The 22,080-nt window shown below is 41.5% G+C and overlaps 1 protein-coding gene and 1 pseudogene across 18 annotated transcripts in view; one reads left to right on the plus strand and one right to left on the minus strand.

Annotated features, from left to right (window-relative positions):
- The window catches only part of LOC126334787 (prominin-like protein), a 503,842-nt gene that overhangs the window by 344,412 nt on the left and 137,350 nt on the right, over nucleotides 1–22,080 (minus strand). The window lies entirely within an intron of this gene.
- LOC126337169 (5S ribosomal RNA) lies at nucleotides 9,114–9,231 on the plus strand (annotated as a pseudogene).

Raw genomic sequence — 22,080 nt, forward strand, 5'->3', positions numbered from 1 at the left:
ACGTTTCCACATTTGAAATCACTCCACTCGGTATGCAGCGGAGTGCACATTGGCCTTCTTCCCCTCCTTGGCAGCCATGTCCGTAAGAGACCCCATAACGCACTTAACATTGGAGCTCCCAACTACCAATAATCCCACCCTCTGTTATTGCTCGTATCTTGCAGACTGGGAGTTTCCCTCTGGAACACGACAAGGGGCTGCATCTGGCTCATGGACAATGTCAGCCACAGACAATACCTGGAACCTGTTTGTCAGACTATCCGGGGAGGCCTAACGTGCGGCTCCCTGGGAATTCTTTCGCTGATTGACACGCCCCGAGACGTCCCCCCAGTCGACCACGGGTGAGTGGTCAACCTCTGTACGAGCAGTAATTGCCTGGTCACCGGTGAGGACAGACTGGCGGACTCACACGTGCTGGACGTCCATTGGATCCGCATGGCCGGCCCACAACAGTGACGTCCATCCATTGCAGCTTCAAGCAGTGTAACCGAACCCATCACAGCCTGGAGCTGACAGCGAAGTGTCACCAACACGGCTCATATTAATGGCAAAAAAATCCGTAGTGACTTAAGTTGTATTAAGTATCGAAGTTCATCAACACATACCCTGTTTCCTTAATCTCGCTGTCACGAGGCTGTGTCGTTTCGACAAGTTACTACTTTGCCGACACGACATCTATTTCTTGGTGATTAACAGCTCGAGTATATATGGTACAACTAATATGCTCCACTGTGCTAAGTATAAGCACTATGAAAAATAAAATATGATAAATTGTTTCGGTGTGTGGTGAGGAGAACTGAGTACACTGAAAAATACCGCGAAAAGCTAAATAAACGTAGCTTTGCTACAAAATTTTCCTTTCTTTCGAAATGATTCAGCTCAATGGTTGTATGCCCTGTGACTCAAACAGGCCCTACGCCATTCATTTACCTCCCCCACCTGCCCTTTCCCATCCCGTTTCGTTGTACAATTTAAGTGAACCAGAAGACAGCAGAGTGAGCGACGAATTAAAGGCACAACTTTCCAAAAGGAAAATACTGTGACAAGTGCCAAATAATAAACGGAAAAAAGAAAGATTCGACTAAATGATCTTCACGAGTGATAGACGTGGACGAAGAATACCCTTACAAGAAATCTCTAAGGACTGAGCAACGACGTTGGGTGAGAATCAAAATATTTTCCAGGGTTCTATGTGCTTCGGAAATTAAGGATCTGCGTATCACCGAAGTGACATAACAGAGATGATACATGGTAAACTAAACACCATGGATGCACATAACTATCATATATAGATCAACAGAAACGAATCTTTAACGTTTGATTCGCGACACCGTTAAAATTGCTTTAAAAAGTGTGCGAGACAATAAATCATACATGTCATAATAGCATTTCTGGATTTCCTTCAGTGCAAAACGTCTAACTACATTACTTCAGGACTAATTCGGCATTTCCAGAATGACAACCAGTTTAATTACGCGATTATTAGATACGAATGCCTGAAATTATTTACGGTACACGTGTCTAATCATTTCGCTTTTGTTTTCATATTCAGAATGAAGGTCTAAAAATCAGGACATAACTACCTGCATCACGTGAAAATTGAAGATATCTGCTGTGCTTCCAAATGCACACATAATGCCGAGTACGGGCAAAAACAAATTCAACAGAACTATATAATTCTTATGGGGGGGGGGGGGGGCGCTGCGGGAGGGGAGGGGAAATACATACTACGCAGTCTCTTAATTCGCAACCAATACCAAAGTAACGGCGTCGAACCGGGAGCAGCTGCAGATGTGTGAAGCGATACGCCGCATTCACTGCCAATTGTGCGCTGCGCGGCAGCTTTAGGCTGGGTGGGGTAATTCAGTCTGGGTATAATAGCAATTGCTGAACCGTTACGCCAGCAGTTGCGGCGGCTGCAGCTTGCGACACACGGCAAAAACTCCACGCAAAGAGCATACGCGCCAGAACTTGCACTGCGTGTCACGTTACTAGCGCTACTCGTTGAGAAGTTGATTCCACATTTACGCTAATAAATGAGTCTCCTTTACAATCCACAGAATTTGGTTCGGACAGGACGAGCAACAAGAAGGAAACCAGTATTATCATTCTGCGGTAAACAATCGCATCATTCGGTTAGAAACGCAACAGAAAACCGAAATCTGGATGGCCGGGTAGGCCTCGCTCTTCCTGAAATAAACTTCAGTGCCTTAATCACTGCGCTACCTTGTTTCGTTTAAGAGTGTCTCAAATTTGTCGTTGGAAAAGAGCACAAGACATAAGTGCTACATATTTAACTTTGAAATGTTCCATACGCAACACACACAAAACGATTTGACATTTCTTATTACGATACATTACTGAAATCGCAGCATTGTCCTCTCGATGACTATGCAACCGTCAGAAAGAAAGATCTGCAAATTGTTTTCATCACTAAAGTGAGGACAAGCCGAAGACTGTTGGGACAGATCACCGACTTACTGGATACGTCATGCATTTCTGATCATCTGCCCAGAAGAGTAAACAAAACAAGGGCTGTAGCCACACATATGATAATGAGAAGTTTGACGAATATGCCTAGCGGTACAGGATACCTGCTAAGAAGCAGGAAATATCAGGACTGGTTTGATGCAAATAATGATGAAATTTAAGCACTGATCTCAACGGAAGAGAAAATCTTTTCACTCACAGTGACAGGACGTCAGTTCAAGCGTTAACAAAGAATCTTTCATTCTGCCAAAGGAAAAGCGTAAGAACTACCCGGTACAAATTCCCAACCTTTGCTCAGTCCAATCTCGCCACTTTCATGAATAATGATGAAATGATGAGGACAACACAGACACCCAGTCACAGTAAAGGGGCGAAATAGATTGGCCCAAGCATGATGTAGTATCTGTTGAGAAATAAGAAAGTATGCAACAATCTTTGTAACTTATGAACGAGGTCATTCCAATTGCATTTCAACTACTCCAAGGCGTTGAAAAGAAGGTACCCGGTTGACGTCTGCAACTGTACAGATTTCCTGATGAAGCGGTTGCTATTGTCATGAGCCATATTTCGCTACCATCCAAGTACCTCAACAACGTGTCAAGACGACGCCAGGTATTTGTAACTTATTGAAGCATGACAAAATAATGGCCGAAGTCTCTTCAGCATCAAGCGAATCTTCATGGAGAATTTACAAGCTTTTAGGAACATTATTCGTGGTATTCTTAATAAAACCAGCAGAGGGTGCTGGTCACGAGTGAAACTTAACTTTCCATCTTTTTCTGCGACAGCTGGCACAGATCCCGATATAGCACTCATATACAAACGACATGCAACGCGCTTTTCTTAAAATTCAAATCCGTTTCAACGTCTCTAAATACAATACTGACTGTTGTATGTATTTCAAATAACAAGTCTATTACAAAAAGCTGACACTTTCACTTCACGTTTAAATCATATAAAAATAAAAGTGTGACAATTATTCTTTTACGTTAAACGTTGGTGCATATTGTAATCACAACGTTTTGAGTTTCTTGTACTTACATTTTGAAGATTAGTGACGCATAAGTAAGAAATTTGTTCCTTTTTGTTATCTGAGTGCACACTGAATAGAACAATGGGGATCTATTAAAACGCACTTTGCTCAGAATGTAACAACTGCAAGAGGCCAACTTTTAATCCAAACAGATCGAGGTCGTAAAGTTACTTACTATTACAGTTAATATACGTACAGTAAGTTTGGATACTCGCGGATGGCTTTTCTGACTGTCAAGCTGCACTAGCGTCTAGTGAAAGAGACATAAAAAGAAAATGTTGCCTTGGGGCGGATATTTGGAGTACTGTTACATGTGTTGCGGCATTCTCCACCATTTCTTACACGCAGTGTACGTTACTGATGAACTTAGCTTCGCCAGATTAAATCCATCCCTGTCGTCTGTAGGCCGTACAGAGTGCGAGATTGAACCAAAACTTGTTTCAACCTGTTTCCATGCATTATTGAAGGCTTGTGAGTAAAGAGTGTTACGCGCTATTTCTAGTCCAATTACCTTCGCATTCAGTTGGAATTATTTGGAACATATTTCGTGTCGGCACGTCGTTAAAACCCAGTCTATCACTACCATTTTAAGGGCTTCCATGAAATACAGCAGCTTCAACGTAAAAACTCAGAGGAAAATAAGACTGATAATGGCGTCTTCTTTGATACTGTACTGGTGGCCGTTTGACATATACACAAAGTTAAGAAAATCATTACGATTTCTTTCGATACGTGCTTGATACATCACATTAATTCAAGCTTTCTATATATTCCTAAGGAGGAAAAAACACAAGAGCTTATAACACAATATCTACTTCAGTGCAAAATCGCAAACGATTAATACGAGTATGAAGCTGACATAGGTGTTGGTAGTTGCCAAAAACGTATTTCCTTCTCATCCCGTCCGGGAAGTCTCTTGTGACTCGGGGTTCAGGGTGACTTTTCCGAACTCTATCCCTTTTCTTTCACCACTCTTCCTTCCCGTTCAACCCTGGCTCCGAAAGCTTGCAGAAGTAAAACAATTTTTTGTTTATGTATTTTCCTGCCGCCACTTGGCGAGTATATTTTTTTATCTATTCAATTACATTATAATAACCTAGGTGTTACGATGATGTGGCTAGAAACATATACATATATTCGGTGATTAACCGCTACATTATCTGTAGCTTGTGTGTGATGGATGTACAAAATATGCACCCATATACTCATGAGAGAATATTTTATTATCTATGAGTACTACCATGAATTTTCCTTACAGTTTTATTTTTATAGGGAAAAAGTGCTTTAATATGGCGCGAATGTAGAAATAGGGCTACATTATACATCAATTACAACTACTCTCATTTCTCATGCAGAATCGTCGACTTTGCCAATTCATGACCAAACTGTAAGCATTAAACGGAACCTACACACCTGGCTACGCTAAAGATAACAGATAAATCAAATCTGTCACCACACCAATATTTGTGGGAAGGGTACATACAATTTTATACTTCTATACGTCCTGGTAAATCCATTAACGAAATTAACTGTTAGGCCTACTATGTATTTCCTGGCACGTTAATACTCTGTTCCGGATCGGGATGTCTATCTGGAAGCTTTGCCTTTCACCGGCAAATCCTCTGCCGGCTAAACTACTCAGAGAACTCCCACCCGGCCTCACAGCAGTTCTGCCACCATACCTCTCTCCTATTGTCCAAACTTCACAGAGGATTACTTGCACACTTTCTACGGCTCCCACTCCCACAAGAATGGATAGCAGGGGGAAATTGCCTCGTCACTGCCTGCCCTAGAGAACTGATTACAGAATGAATATTTCACTCTACAGCAGATTATGCGTTGTTTTGAAACTTCTTGGCAGAAGTCATTTCTGGATAGCTAAAACGGTGAGAGCACTGACTGCAAAGAGAAGGATCCACGTTCGTGTCCCACCTGGTTCGTGTGTGTGTGTGTGTGTGTGTGTGTGTGTGTGTGTGTGTGTGTGTGTGAGAGAGAGAGAGAGAGAGAGAGAGAGAGACCGACCTTACCTTGAATAAATACCCAGATTTTTCAGAGAATCCAAGAGACAAGAAGCTTATCAACAGCAACAGCTATTCCTGGACAAGCAAGAACTCAAACACGATGCAGTCACCCGGACCGTCGCGCGCCTTCAGAAGAGTCGTATCCGCTGACGCTACAGGTGTGCCTTGTCTGACCCGGAATTTATACGGACGTGGGCAGTTCCAAGAACAAGAACGTCGGCCGCGCGTGGTACACGCAGCGATTTCTAGTGCTGACGCATGGTTCTCGCAGAGTTCCTCAGCTTCGTCATCCATCGCCAGATAACCTTTCTCAATTCTCGCATACTTCCGCTAGATACCATGACAATTCTGCTACAAATTATGGAGTTCTTAACCTCATCCGTTGAATTTATGCGCGCTTCTACAACACACAAGCAAAGAGAAAGAGAGAGAGAGAGAGAGAGAGAGAGAGAGAGAGAGAGAGAGAGAGAGAGAGAGAGAGAGAGCATCGTACATCCCCAAAGCATATGTAATTATTTTACGTACATCACAATGCAAATGGTGCATATTTCAAGACCTCAGAAAAATTATTGTCGAACTCAAAAAAGGGGCTACGCCACAAGTATTCAATGAAGATTCAGAGGAAGGCAGGAAGATTGGGTTTAACGTCCCGTCGACATCGAGGTCATTAGAGACGGAGCACAAGCTTGGATTGTGTCAAGGACGGGAAAGGAAATCGGCCATACCCACCCAAAGGAATCTTCCTAGTATTTGCATGGTATGGTTTGGGAAGATAATGGGAAATCTAAATCTGAATGGCCGGACGCAGGTTTGGATTGTTGTCATCCTCAATATAAGGATTTAAACTGCTAATGATAATTAGCAAAGCCACTTACAAAAACGTAATTGCCATATTTCCAAATTTTGACTGTAGCTTAAACAAACGGAAAAAAGATAATTTTGAGCACCATAAAGACCAAAGCGGCAATGTTATCGATTAAGAAGATTACAGAATTGACAATATTTCACCCCTGCAAACAGTAAATGTTAGCATACACGTTGCAATTGCAACAAAACTGTGATAGCACAAAAGTACCTCATCGGCAGAAGAGAATAGAATTAATTACATCCCAGCCCCGTTCTTAATTAGTGTAATATCTGTATAGGTTATCGTCAAATTACCCAGTCATTCTAGAAAAGAAACATAATACTGAAGGATGTTATGAAGTAAGTATAACCTACAACTAACTTTAGGCCAGGTCATCTTAGACAGCGGTAGTGTTTTTAGATTAGAGGCAGTTATAATACGCTGTTCAATCGAAGTATGGGACTCTGTTACGAATATCGCCGTTGAAAAACAGAGTTGCGTTGATTTGTGGGGTTCGCAGGTGCAAATCCTGCCTTGGCAATGGTTGCTTTTCTAAATAAACACTTACTTTATACATATTTGTATGTCCACCTGCAGCGACAGGATTAAAAAATGATAGCAATGAGCATGCGTGTCTATGTCATTGTAACCTTGATGTATAACTAACGTGGCGATTGACAGCAAAAACCATTCTTCACAATTTTAATTATAATCATTCCGATACGACAATTTCCTGATTAGGGTAGAAAAGAGGCTGGATAATTTGCTCTACGTCTTGAAGACAGGTATACCTGTGTGTGTCCCAACAGACAGCGATGTGTAGAAAAAAGAAAGCTCCTTATTATTCACTTCCAGTGTTCAATCACCAGGCTTTATTCCATCCTTGATCAACCCAATCCTGCTCTCACGACTTCGTTTACAAAATGGCTGTACTTCCTATTGTTATTTATGAGCAACAAGTTACCCTATAGAAGGCACAGTACTTGCTTGTGAATGACAATGCAATTTCAACTTATTTTTTAATATTACAATGATTAGCTCCTTGTCTGTTAACTGGAACTTGGAAGATTTGCAGACAACAGAAGCAGTTGAGGAAGGCAGGTACAAGCACAACTCATCCCCCAATACCATAAGCTGCCCCCCAAAATTCCACGTGCTCTTTCTGTTGGTGTTTTATTTATAAATTTGTTTTAAAAAATGTGGAAATTACAGAGGAATCATTTTGATGAAATAACATGTGAAGTTCTGTCAATGATCATTCTCGACAAAGTTAACTTACATAGAAAACATTATTCAAGTGTACCAGGGTGGATTTCGACCAAACCGTTCCACAAATGACAATCTGTTTACTCTAAGGCAGATCTTTGAGAAATACTGGGAACTTAACAAAAACATTACTGTATGTTCATCGATTTCCATTGAACTTATGACAGCATCCACAGAAGTACCCCTACAACATACGAAGAGAATTTAACATACCCAGTAAAATCATTAGGATGATATAAGTATGCATGGATGGCTCGGAGGCAGTAGTTAAGTTCAGAGGATCTATATCCCCAACTTCCCTATCAAAACAGGCTTACGGCAAGAAGAGGCTCTTCCTGCATTGAAGAAAGTAGTTCGAGAGAGTAATTTACAGCTATACAATGGGCTCAAATTTCGAACACAGTGAATTAAAATTCCTGGCATACGCAGATGATGTAGTCTTACCCAGTGAAACAGAAGAGCTGAAGGACGTGTACAGATCTCTCAGGCACAATGCCAGCAAAATGGCACTTTTGATAGACCGAGCGGAAACGGAATATATGGAAATAGGTCGAGTCACAAATCCAAATCCACAGCTTGACATTGGCCACCATTCCAGAATCAGGAAAGTTCGTCAGTTTAAACACCTTGGATCCCGCTTCAGTAGTAAAAATCATAACACTGGATATTACAGCCTCAGTATCACGTTGTCTGTGCAGTCTACGCAGCCCAGTCAAAAGTAAAGCTTTGCCAGTTACCACAAAGATGAAGATACATAACACCATCATCTGTCCAGTAGCACTGTATGGTTCGGAAAGCTGGACGCTTACCAAGAAAGAAAGAGATGAACTGACTGTTTTCGAAAGAGGTCTGATGAGAAAAATCTGGGGACCTGTGTTTGGAGAAGGACATCTGGAGAGTTCAAAGGAACATTGAAACTTATCAGTTAATAAAGCAACCCACTAACGTCCAGAAATTAAAAAATAGGAGACTGCAAGGGGCTGGGCATGTGGCTAGAATGGAAACGAACAGAATTCCTAAGAAGGCATCTGAGGACACTCTCCAAGCAAGAAGACCATTAGGCCGACCTCGCACACGGTGGAAAGGTGACAGAAGGACGTCGCAGCGTTAGGAGTACCCACATCGTGGAGAGAGACAGCGAGAGGCAGAAGAAGTTGAAGCAGATCGTTGATGCAGAACATAACCTACAGGGCCTGTGATCGCTGGAAAGAAGAAGAAGAAGAGTTAAAAATTATAAGTTGAATGTAATTAATGCTACATGGCCTTAAACCCATTTATTCATTCTGCAACAGCCTGTATTTCTGCTCCTCACAGACTTAGTGGCATCCTCAGCTAATAATCCATTCTAATTTGTTGCGACCAATCCTATTTCGGTTATATCTCTATTTGTTGGTATTCTAGAGAAAAAATTCCTGGATCTAGAAAAATACGTTTTCTGATCTCTTATATAACATTTGCCAACGGCCTTGCCGCAGTGGTAACACCGGTTCCCGTCAGATCACCGAAGTTAAGCGCTGTCGGGCTGGACTTGCACTTGAATGGGTGACTATCCGGTCTGCCGAGCGCTGTTGGCAAGCTGGGTGCACTCAGCCCTTGTGAGGTAAACTGAGGAGCTACTTGACTGAGAAGTAGCGGCTCTGGTCTCGTAAACTGACATACGGCCGGGAGAGCGGTGTGCTGACCACACGCCCCTCCATACCTCCATATCCGCATCTAGTGACGCCTGTTGATTGAGGATGACACGGCGACCGATGGGTACCGTTGGACCTTCAAAGGCCTGTTCGGACGGAGTTTAGTATATAACACTTGGGTATACGATTTACATCGTTTTTGTCGCAATCTGCTCCCAAATTTCCACACAGTTTAAAGTCAGAGAAGGTTTACTTGTACAACAGTCAACTTTAAGGTATTCTTGTTGCCCCAGTAGATAAATGGTAAAACACTACAGCACAGCACAGCACTCGTTCTGTAAGTTGTCTGATAATTTAAACCACAATGAATCATACGGCACAAATATAGAGGAGCACATGTTTGTTGGCGTTTAAAACAATCTTTCACAGGGTCTCACACACACCATCCATTCTGTCGTATGTTTTAGCTTCCTGCCTGGCGATCCAACGTTCTTCAGTCAAGGAAAATGTTGAAGTTCCTCTTAGTTGCATGACTGAACACTATATACAATCGATAAGATAGTTTCTGATATATTCGTTCACTCCTGGGATTATAATTTGATATACGGGGTGTTACAAAAAGGTACGGCCAAACTTTCAGGAAACATTCCTCACACACAAATAAAGAAAAGATGTTATGTGGACATGTGTCCGGAAACGCTTAATTTCCATGTTAGAGCTCATTTTAGTTTCGTCAATATGTACTGTACTTCCTCGATTCACAATCAACATGTGTGGGCTGACGAGAATCCTCGCGCAATTGTGCAATCACGTCATCAACACAGATTTTCTGTGAACGTTTGGGCAGGCATTCTTGGTGATGTCTTGATTCGGCCCCATGTTCTTCCACATACGCTCAATGGAGCACGTTATCACGATTTCATACGGGATACTCTACCTGTGCTGCAAGAACATGTGCCATTACAAGTACGACACAACATGTGGTTCATGCACGATGGAGCTCCTGCACGTTTCAGTCGATGTGTTCGTACGCTTCTCAACATCAGATTTGGTGACCGATGGATTGGTAGAGGCGGACCAATTCCATGGCCTCCACGCTCTCCTGACCTCAACCCTCTAGACTTTTATTTATGGGGGCATTTGAAAGCTCTTGTCTACGCAACCCCGGTACCAAATGCAGAGACTCTTCGTGCTCGTATTGTGGAGGGCTGTGATACAATACGCCATTCTCCATGGCTGCATCAGCGCATTAGGGATTCCATGCGACGGAGGGTGGATGCATGTATCCTCGCTAACGGAGGACATTTTGAACATTTCTTGTAACGAATTGTTTGAAGTCACGCTGGTACGTTGTGTTGCTGTGTGTTTCCATTCCATGATTAATATAATTTGAAGAGAAGTAATAAAATGAGCTCTAACATGGAAAGTAAGCGTTTCCGGACACATGTCCACATAACATATTTTCTTTCTTTGTGTGTGAGGAATGTTTCCTGAAACTTTGGCCGTACCTTTTTGTAACACCCTGTATAAATTTGTTACATTCTTCACTCTACTACCTGAGTTCGGCCACATCAGTCTCAACAGTCTTATCGTTCCTTACAGCAGACTGTACAGCGTTGTGTAGCACCCGTTGCCAGCGATGTGGAAGGCTTAGTATATCGTTAGCTGAGTCCATTCTGTTGATGGTGCGAATGGAGCGGTCTACTGTCTGCCGGATCTCTGGAACAGTTCTGAAGCGAATGCCACGAAGTGGTTCCTTTATCTACGGAATCAAATCAAAGTCACGAGGACTTAAATCCGGGGTTTATGGGGGATGGTACAGTACTTCGCAGTCCCATCGACCGAACTGAGCAGCCACAGCTTGCGCTGTATGCACCCGCGCTTTGTGGCTCACCTTCATCTACTTCCTCTTCCCTTTCTACAATGTTTCAAGTTCCTTTACCTTGTACAGATCATCTATGTATTGCTTCCATCTTTGTCTTCTCTTCTTTGCTTACCACTGAGTTGGCTTCTTAGCTCTTAATACAGGGTGTCTACATGGACAAGGAAAAATAATTCCCGGATTTTTCCCGGATTTCCCGGTTGAAAATACACTTTCTCGCGGGTGAAAATACACTTTTTCCGTGTTAAGTGACAGTATACTTTTTCTCGGCTCTTATCAATCCTTTTATGGTTTATGGTTTTATAAACTGGCGTGGAATTTCCCGGCACTTCAGAAGATCTAACTCTGGGGAAAAAACACGTTTTGGAAAGGTCTTTAATGTGCAGCAACATATACACTGCATATTTCAGTGTTACCAAGGTATAAATTCGAATTCCACCAAACACCGCATGTTACTTTCCTAAGCATTAAAATCGAATTGCGACGCGCTCTTGAAGGCCAGTCACAGCCCATGTTACCTGATCTCGCCAGCTGATGACAGCATTTGACACGTGATGTAGTCAGCCAATATCAAGATCACTCTTAAGTAGCGCGAACACACAAATAAGAAAGATTAATAGCTTAAATTAATGTACAATTGTTGGTAAAAAAAAGAATAGCTATCACATATAATATTGGTCTCTAAGATTAATAAGCTGCAAGAGAAACTAAGCTTCCACATATATTGTTGATCTTTTTTGCGCATCCTACATCACATAAATATACCAGTAATTTTTTTTTAATAACGACGTAAATGTCTGATCTTCTGGGCTCGAAATTCTTCATATGGTCGTCCCCAAAGAGTTGATTTTTAAATGAGTCAAACGCTCTGTGATTTAAGAAATTCGTCGTACACTCTCTCACATAGTTTATCTTACATAAAAGGAAATTTACTTTGAAAGTAACGCTTTTCAAAGCAATATTCGCAATATTTTTTCGTGACCAATTAGAAAGGTACGTTTCAGCAGTTGCCAGAGAGCGCCAGATAACAGGCGTCACTGCACTTTGCGCAGCTATGATGACGCAGGAAGCCCGCATGTTCGTACGTGTGAAACATTAAAAGATCTTGCATTGAAACGAATCTAATGTAAAAAAAACTGTCACTTCACGCTCATTGGAGGCAATTTGTTGTTAAGAAGCACTGCGAAGTTTTCCTAAAGCCTTTGACAACGCTTTGCTGCTGGCAGACGCTTGTATGAGCACTGTGTTTTGTTGTTGTATACGTAGCAATTTCTTTGCGACTTAAGTTTTATTTTAGTTTTTTTCTCTCGTTCATGCTTCTTTGCTGCAGTATTATTCTGCAGAAGCGGGATACAGTAATTTTTTTTGTTAGAGTATTGATTCTTATCAGTCAAAATCACAAAAATTTAACTGAAAAGTAAAATAATGGAAAATTCCCGGAACACAAAAAGATTCCCGGTTTTTTTCCGGTTTTCTCCCGGATCTCCCAGTTGTCCTGGGTCGTAGACACCATGTAATACTTATACAGGTGTTCCTCTTTTTTCCAAAGGTTTCTTTAATTTTGCAGCTTTGCATTTGTCCAATAGCTACTCCAGCTTTGCCATTTTGAGTGCTCTGTAAATCTCGTTTCTTGGACCTCTATATTCCCTTTTGCCTGCTTCATTTGCTACATTTTTATAATTTCTCCATTCGTCAATTAAACTCTGTATCATGTGTGTTATCCAAGGGCTTCTAAAGTACCTCGTCGTTTTGCCTATTTGATACTCTGCTGCCTTCACTATTTCATGTTTCAAAGAGACCCATTCTTTATCTACTGTAATCACTTGCTCTCTTTCCGTCAACCGTTGTCTAACGCTCCTTTTGGAACTCTCGACAACTTCTGATGCTTTGAATTTATACAAGTTAGATCTCTCGTTCCCTACCTCCATGCAATATCTTCAGTTTTAAGTTGAAGTTTATAACACAAATTCTGATAAGAGCGTAAATCTACCTCTAGAAATCTTTTGCAATTTAAAATTTGGTTTCGAAATCTGTCTTATCATTATACAATCTTCCTGAATCCCATCAGGAACTTATAAAACAATCTTTATGATAATGTCAACAAACCGAATATTAATAACCGCAGTAAGATTGAATTATATTTTCCTGTTTGCCAGGAAATCATATGATATTTTTCGCTTTCTACCGGTTAGATCATGCTCCGTGGTTCTTTCACAGGAGATCACGACGCCAGACACTTCAATACTTCAACAAATTGTTCCGGAAACGAGGGGAAAAAATGCACTTTTAGAAACTGCTGTGCAAGTTAGCTCAATAATAATATGCATTAAAGAGGGTGAAAGCGAATGTCTATTCGTTTCTCGGATAGGCACTGTGAAATAGCAATAAATAAATAAATATATAAAAGAAAATCGCTATGGATTTTAGCTGGGCAGATGTTTCTTGAATATTACCGCGGGCTTACGTAACATGTTAGTAGATGGCTGGTCTATAAAGATCTCTGGAACGATTAGCTATGTTAATAATCTGATTAGATCCTTTTCGTTGCTACCGCAGTTGTATGAAGTATCTGCCTTTCCCCCTATTAAACGAAATGTTCAGTAGGCATTAGTAAACAAAAAGACGCACTTTCAAGGAAAGGTACTAACACACTTGAAATGAAGGCAAGGTTTCATAGAGCTCTTGGGGCTAGTATAGCGTCAGTTTCCAAGAAACAACTAACAGTCTTCCTGTTCCTTATCTCGCAAACGATATCTTGATAATTCGACCTTAGGCGAAGACAAGTGATCAGGAATTCTGCCTCGAATGTAATTCCGCTAAGCTTGTTCCAACAGTGATCCGTTATCGATAAAGATAGAAGAAGCATTGTGCTGAGCGCAAGGAGTCCGGGGAACAAAAGCAAGCACTGTCGTAACTGCTTACGCTGACATGCGTCGCGAATATACCTCTTCCATTATCTCGTCGACATCAGCACGCGAAACGAGAATAGCAGCTTTCCTCAATGTGAACAATGTCAGTGGGCAATCTCATACTACAGTCATGCGACAGCTGTACACAATAAGTTTAAAAACTGGTTAAAAATCTAGTAAATCTCCATGATAATTGCTGTTCTATTTGGAGCAATTCGACCATTTTCTCCATAGATAATTTATTGCTTGTTTTACACTGTTTCTCTTCCTGCCAGGAATACTGCCAATCACTTAAATTAAACAGCGCGAGAAAAGCATGCTTTAACACAAGCGGTGATGCTAGCCAACCTGCAGCTGGTGCTGCTGTATCCGAAGTGTTCAGTGTTCAAGAGGCACCGTGTCGAAGGTTTGTACCGCATATAGCGAAAGCGGAGATCATCATTCGCCAAGTCACAGTGCGGACGAAAGTAAGTGTTGAGTGATCGTGATACGCGGTAATTGAAGAGGATTGTGATGAAAATAAGACGACAGCTGCAAAAATCGCGCTCGCGAACCGTGTCAACACCAAAACTACACGAAGAGCAACATTAACTTCCAGGGACATTAAAACTGTGTGCCGACGGGATCTCGAACCTAGGACCTTTGCCTTTCACGGGCAAAAGCTCTAGCAACTGAGCTACCCGAGAACGACTGACGGTCCGTACTCGCAGCGTCAGTGTCTCATCTGCTACCTCTCAGACTTCACAGAAGTTCTGCGAAACTTGTAAAACTAGCACCCCTTGAAGAAAGGGTATCGTGGAGACACGGTTTAGCCACAACCTCGGGGATCGTTTCGAGACTGAATTTTTCCACTATGCAGTGGAGTGCACTCTGGGTAGGAGATGACGTATTGGCGGAAGTAAAACTGTGAGGAAGGGTCGTTTGTCGCGCTCGGGTAATTCAGTTGGTAGAGACTTGCCTGTGAAAGACGAAGTCCCGGGTTCCTGATCCTGGTCCGTCATACCGTTTCAATCTTCCACTGAGTTTCATTACCAGCATATATTCCGCTGCAGGATGCAAAATTCGCTTTAACACGAAGGCAGCTCCAAAAGCTCGGAATTACAGAATGAGCTGGAATTCCAGAACCGCACGTCAGTGATGCAAATGCCCGAAGAGTAAAACGTGATGCCAAAGCCATAAAACCGAGACTATGGAGCATTGGAGGGAAGTCATTTAGCTGAATGAGTATTGTTTCTCAGAGATACCAAGTTCTGGCCGAGTTAACGTCCCAGGAGCTAAACATGGCGGGGGTTGGGCGGTGCTCTGGGCAGCTATATCGTGGTATTCCAATGGCCCCATGGTTACTCTGCAAGGTCGCTTTACTGCCGAGGACTGTGTGACCATTTTGGCTGATCAGGTCGATCCCATGGTAAAATGTTTGTTTCCCAATGGTGTTGCTGTGTATCTAGACGACAGGGCCCCTGTTCACAGAGTTCGCTTCGTCCAGGACTGGATTTGTGAGCACGAGGATGCATTGTCACATCTCCAGAACGAATGCATCACTTCGGTCTGTTCATTTATGTTAACAACAACGAATTTCTCGAAGTTATTCTCCCGTTTTCATGAAGATCTACTACTGCAACGGTGACACGTCTACGTGATTACTCTGCTTATTCACAGAGGGTTCAATGAATTACCTTCAAGCTGTCTCTCTACTGTTCCAGCCTCGAACGGCGCGCAGGAAAAACGAGCACTTAAATTTTTCTGTGCGAGCCCTGATTTCTCTTGTTTTATCGTGATGATCATTTCTCTCTATGTAGGTGGGTACCAACAGAATGTTTCCACAATCGGAGGAGAAAGCTGTTGATTGAAATTTCATGAGAAGATCCTGTCGCAACTAAAAACGCCTTTGTTTTAATGATTGCCACTCCAATTCACGTATCATGTCTGAAACACTACCTCCCCCATTTCGCGATAATACAAAACGAGCTGCCCTTCTTTGAACTTTTTCGATGTCATCCGTCAGTCCCACCTGATGCCAATCCCACACCGCACAGCAATACTCCAGAATAAGGCGGACAAGCGTAGAGTAAGCAGTCTCTTTAGTAGACCGGTTGCACCTTATAAATGTTCTGCCAATTAATCGCAGTCTTTGGTTTGCTCTACACGCAACATTATCTATGTGATCGTTCCAATTTAAGTTACTTGTAATTGTAATACTTAAGTATTTGGTTGAATTTACAGCCTTCAGAATAGTGTGATTATCGTGTAGTCGAAACTTAGCGGATTTCTTTTAGTACTCATGTGAATATCTTCACACTTTTCTTTATTCAGGTTCAATTGCCACTTTTAACACCATACATATATCTTATCTAAATAATTTTGCAATTCGTTTCGGCCATCTGATGACTTTACAAGATGGTAAATTGACAGCATCATCTGCAAACAATCTAATAGCTCTACTCATATTGTCTTCTAGGTCGTTTATATAGATCAGGAACTATAGAGGGCCTATAACACTTCCTTGGGGAATGACGGATATTACTTCTGTTTTAGTCTATGACTTTCCGTCTGTTACTACGAACTGCGACCTCCCTGACTGGAAAATACGGATCTAGTCGCACAACATAGACAATATTCCATAGGCACACAGTTTGGTTAGAAGACGCTTGTGAGGAACGATGTCGAAAGCTTCCTGGAAATCTACAAATATGGAATCAATTTGACATCCCCTGTCGATAGCACTCATTACTTCATGAGTATAAAGAGCTAGCTGTGTTTCACAAGAACGATGTTTTTCTGAATCCGTGTTGTGTGTCAATAAACCCTACTGCAAATCGACGTTAGTGATATGGGCTTATAATTCAGCGGATTACTTCTATTTCCCTTTTTGGAATGGATGTCAAAAGGTGCAGCGCTGCGACTTACAGGTATGTCTCTATTTGTGTAGTAGAAAACCAGGTTTTGAAGCTCTAACAGCAGCGCCGTTAGCAAACTAAATTAAGCGACTTCAAGTCCGGCAATAATTGAAAGAGCTGTTATAATCCCCCACAAATTTCTTCAAACATGTTTTATCATTGGTAGTTTCTTTTATCCACTTCTGTAAAACGCAAGTATGTGTTAATTATTGTGGCGAAATTAAATCTCAAAACATTTTATGCCTGTTGCAACTATTTTTTAGTATATTATGCCCTGCTCTTTTGCGGTACTGTGTGGTCTGACACTGGCAACGAAACAGTGAGGAGAGTTTGGTTCCCGAGTTAACAAATCACCAGCTACAAATTTATATTTTGTGGCCTGAAAATTTTTGCGACAAAGGTGTGCAACATATGATCATGCAGATGAGGACGTGTACTACCAAAATAACTCTACGTAATCGTAATATGTTGTCGCTAAATATTATCGTACAGCAAAATTACGATTATACGTAAAGTTACTTGCTAAATCACCAACCAAATTCACAATGACAACACTCTGTTGGTGTTGAGAAATTATAAAACGACGTAAGCAAGCTCCCACGGAATCCAGCGTTTTAGAAAATGAAGTAGTAATCACAACAGAGATAAAATGTTTAGCACTTTGCAAAAATAAATGAGAGTACCAACCGGCAATGGCACAAAGGTGCTGAAACATTATTGGGCATTAAAAAGAACAAGTATTGGCATAATACGGAGGCCTGAATTCCCATATAAAGGTATGTTTCCATTGGCTATTAACCGCCACCTTCGGCACGTAGACTAAGGCACTGAGAACAGGACTTCTCAAGTGAAAGTCAACATAGGCCCCATCAATCATGAGAATTATAAGCCGCGGATCGAGGCCACAGTTGGGACGGCTGAATAGGCGGCGCGTACCGAGGGAGTGAACAGCTCAACGCGCGAGTGTCTCCAGCAGCCGCCCCCACAGGGCGCGCTCCATCTGGAGTGCGAGTGACGCCTTTGTCCTGCCGCGGCGCCGATGAAAGATTTAACAAGCGCCCGCCGTCCCGGCCGCGCCCCATAGATACTTCAAGCTGGTGCTCGCTGCCCACAAAAAAAAAAAAAAAATCTCTCTCTCTCTCTCACACACACGCACACACACACACACACACACACACACACACACACACACACACGCACATACATACATACACAGAGAGAGAAAGAGAGAGCGCTGTGTTTCTGGTTCCAAAGCCATGACGTAAAAGTGTCGTGTATAACACGAGGACTTAAAAGGTGACGTAAGCTGGATAACTTTACCGTCTCTTCTCTCATATCTGGCCAAGTGACAATCGACCCCTAAAACCGCAACCATTTCTTGCGCCGGGCTCCGTGAGCTATCGGCAGCGTCGTTGCCTCGTAATGTGATCGTACCGAATTTGAATCTTGCTCCTTGGATGAGTGAGCGTTTCAAATCTCGTGTTTTTTGAGAGTATGCGTCAGGTGAAGTCACATTATGAAGACGAGGTGCAAATTAAATTCATCGCAGCTTAGTGGCTCTCGTCGATAGTTATAATATGACCACTCGAATATTAAAAGCTACAGTTTTAATTGTGTGAAATATCTTGGTACTGTAAACATTATTCTTTTCTCGGATGACTTACTATTGAAATTTAAGTTTGAAAATCTAAGTTCCCCCCTCCTCCCCCCTCCCTCTCTCTCCCCCCCCTCCTCACCCCTTTCTCTCCACAGACTCCCTTTCCCACTCAGAAAGCCCTTTGAAAACTATAGCAAAGGAAATTTCATCTACGTGAAAGTCCTTTACGACAAGCGATAGCTGGATTAGTCCACATAATTTACTACAAACTGCATGAGGGAGCATAAGTTCAGGGATGGCAGAATTAAAACCCCGAGACGCTTGACCAACGGCCTACATGAAATTCGCAAATTGGAAAGTCAGTCTGACAGAGCGCTTTTTTTCGGGTTAAGAATATTCTTTACGGATGAAGTTGCCCCAGAATGCGACATATGAGACAATACAAAGTAAGCTTTCGCGTTGCAGTGTCAGTGACAGCGCAATTTTTTTAATAATGAAGACAACGGCATTCAAATTCTCAACAGGATCTTGAATATGATAACTGTACCAAGAAAACATTTTGTTTATCTCCAGTCTGAATAATTCAAAACGGTTCGATTCCACTGATTATTCAGTCATATTGTGATAACATCTTGCTTTTGCAAAAGTTACAAGTCAGAAACCGTATGCATTCAGTCTTTCTGCACTTAAGCGACATTCTATTCTCTACACACGAGAAGCTGATGCCATGCGCTAACCTATTTGTCAAATAACTTACATTGCACTTCACATCTTTCACTTTGCTACCTGAGTCACCTGGAATGATATATTAAGGAAAAAAAATAGCCACGAAAACAATCCTTGGAAACTGCCGTCTCTAATCTGCATTTAGTTAAAAAAAAAAAAGACACGGATATAATCGACTGCGTTTTCACTATAAAACAGGGGTTCCCAACAAAACTTTCTCCAGGACCTCCTCATCGAGCATGATTGGTACCTTGTCATATCACAGTATCACGTACCTAAAAAAAGCCAAATTAAGAGCCTTTTTATACGTTTTCTCTTTTTGGTATTTTTAAAAAAAACATTGACATATTCATTATTGAAAAAATATGGAGATTGAAACTTTTTCGATTATTTTTAAATTTTTGATTACTGCTCAAAATCTCTCTCTTCAAATCTGGGTTTCAGTATAACAAACTCCTAAAAAAATTGAGTATGAACTAAAAATTACAGGAAAAAATTAAAACTGATAGTATTGGTCTTTCAAGTGTACTACAGTTGAGATTGCATTGAGTAGACATGTGTGAAAAATAAGAAAACACTAATTTCATACAAGGTGATATTTACCCGACAAAATACAGTTACATCAGTATACAGTTTTAATTTTCAGTTCTTAATGAGATGCGTTCAATCTGACCTTTGAGTCCATTATTTATGAAATATTAGGTTCCAGACTTGAAACTTTCACTCTGAAATCCGACCGCATGTCGAGCCGATTCCTATATTTGTTTGTCATGAAACACATGGAAGAAAATGCTTGCTCACACCGATATGTGGTTGCAAATGGAAGGATCTTTTTCATTGCCTTATCTCCAAAGTTTCTTGTAGTCCTAGATGAAAATGTTTACATCGTACCACAGCTGGACAAATCCACAAGTTGATCTTGCTCTTCTTCAGTGAGACCTTGGATCTTGTCTACTTCTTCACAGCTGATGGGATTTCGAATGCATCTGTCGTCAGGGTCAGCTTCAGGGAAATACTCTCTGAAGGTGGTGGCTACGCTGCGTAGATGCTCGGCTACAGTGATCGATCTGGTCAGGCAAACTCTCCTCTGATGACTCCAAGAATTGCTTTAAAGTAGAAAAGCTAGTTAGTGACTCGTTTTCGATCCTTGACGCCCAGATCTGACACTTTTTGATCATAGCACTAATCTCATCCTCAGCTTTGAACAAGTCTATATTTTTTCCTTGTAAACTCAAGTTTAACACATTTAAGTGTTCAAACACATCAGCTAAGTACGCAACTGTGCAAAGCCAAGAGAAGTTAGTGCGCAAATCCGCGTACTTTGTGTCAAGAAGGAAGACATGAACCTCGTCTCTAAGTTCCAAAAATCTTGACAAGATCCTACCTCGAGAAAGCCATCTTACTTCCGCATGAATAAGAAGTTGCTCATGCTCACTGCCAATCTCTTTACACAACAAAGAAAATAATCTGGATTGCAGATCTCGAATTTAATGTAGTTGATTTGAACAACTTTGTTAAGTATCTTTTGCAAAGATTCAGGCAATCTTTTGGCTACTAAGGCTTCACTATGGATACAAAAGTGAGTCCATTTCACTTCAGGAGCTACTGCTTTGAAACGAGATAGAAGTCCTGTTTTTTTGGCAGCCATCGACTTTGCTCCATCCGTCGATAAGCCTACACCTTTTTTCCCGCTGACATTGTGTTCATTGAGATAATTATTTAATGCAGTAAAAATATCGTCTGCTGTTGTATGCCGTAGTTCACATGAAAAAGGAAAATCTTCGAACACTTGGTCCTCCCGTAACAATCGTGCGGAAACCAATATTATAGCTTTTTTTGATAAGTCTGTGCTTTCATCCAATTATAGAGCGTACATGTCACTCATGCTGAGTCTAGCCAGTAATGTTTCTTCGAAGATAACTGCCATATCAGTAATTCGTCTTTGAACAGTATTATCTGAGAGCGGGATAGTTCCTATTACCTTAGCAGCTGCATCACCTAACATTCTCTTGCAAAGTATTATTGCTCATGGCAGTATAAGTTCCTCAGCAATTGTGTGGTTTTTCCCACATTTAGCAACAAGCTGAGCCACCTCGTAAGACGCAAGGGATGCATTTTTCCATTTACATTTGCACCACAGTGTTTGGTAATTGTTTTACGAGATGTTTTCAACTCTACTAATTTATTTTTGAAAAATCTGATGACTTACTTTTGTGCTCTGGGTGCTTTGTTTCAAGATGGCGCCAGAGTTTTGCTGGTTTCATACATTCATTCGAAAGGCTTTCATAGCAAATTACACACCGAAGTTTTAGGCTGTTGCTCAGGTCCAGTGAACGTAAAACCCGTTTTCAAAGTAATATTTTCGAATTTTTACATAACACTGATCTTGAAAGGCTTAGGTTCAAGGGACGCCGACGACTTAGGTTCAATGGACACTTGGCAACTTCGGTTCGAGAGTCACTGACTTACTTGCTTGAACATCAAATGCATTATGTTCCTCTTCATCTATAGGCCTTTCTCGTTTTAACCAACGGCCCATTTTTAACCACGCGAACTGTAGCTTCTGCGAAAAACAAGGCTTTACAAACACTACTGTTTTAATACAGAATATTGAATATATAAACAACACGGTCTGTGAAAGTACTGACAGTAAATTAACAATGGACGATTGTCGTCTGAAATGAGAGTTTCTGTGTGAAGTGACTGTCAGTTGTCAGCTGCAAAGAGGCAGCGCGCGCAGTCTAACGGCATACACCTGAACTATTTGCCTCTATCTAATTC

This window comes from Schistocerca gregaria, chromosome 2, assembly GCF_023897955.1.
Source record: "Schistocerca gregaria isolate iqSchGreg1 chromosome 2, iqSchGreg1.2, whole genome shotgun sequence".
Taxonomy (NCBI): Eukaryota; Metazoa; Arthropoda; class Insecta; order Orthoptera; family Acrididae; genus Schistocerca; species Schistocerca gregaria.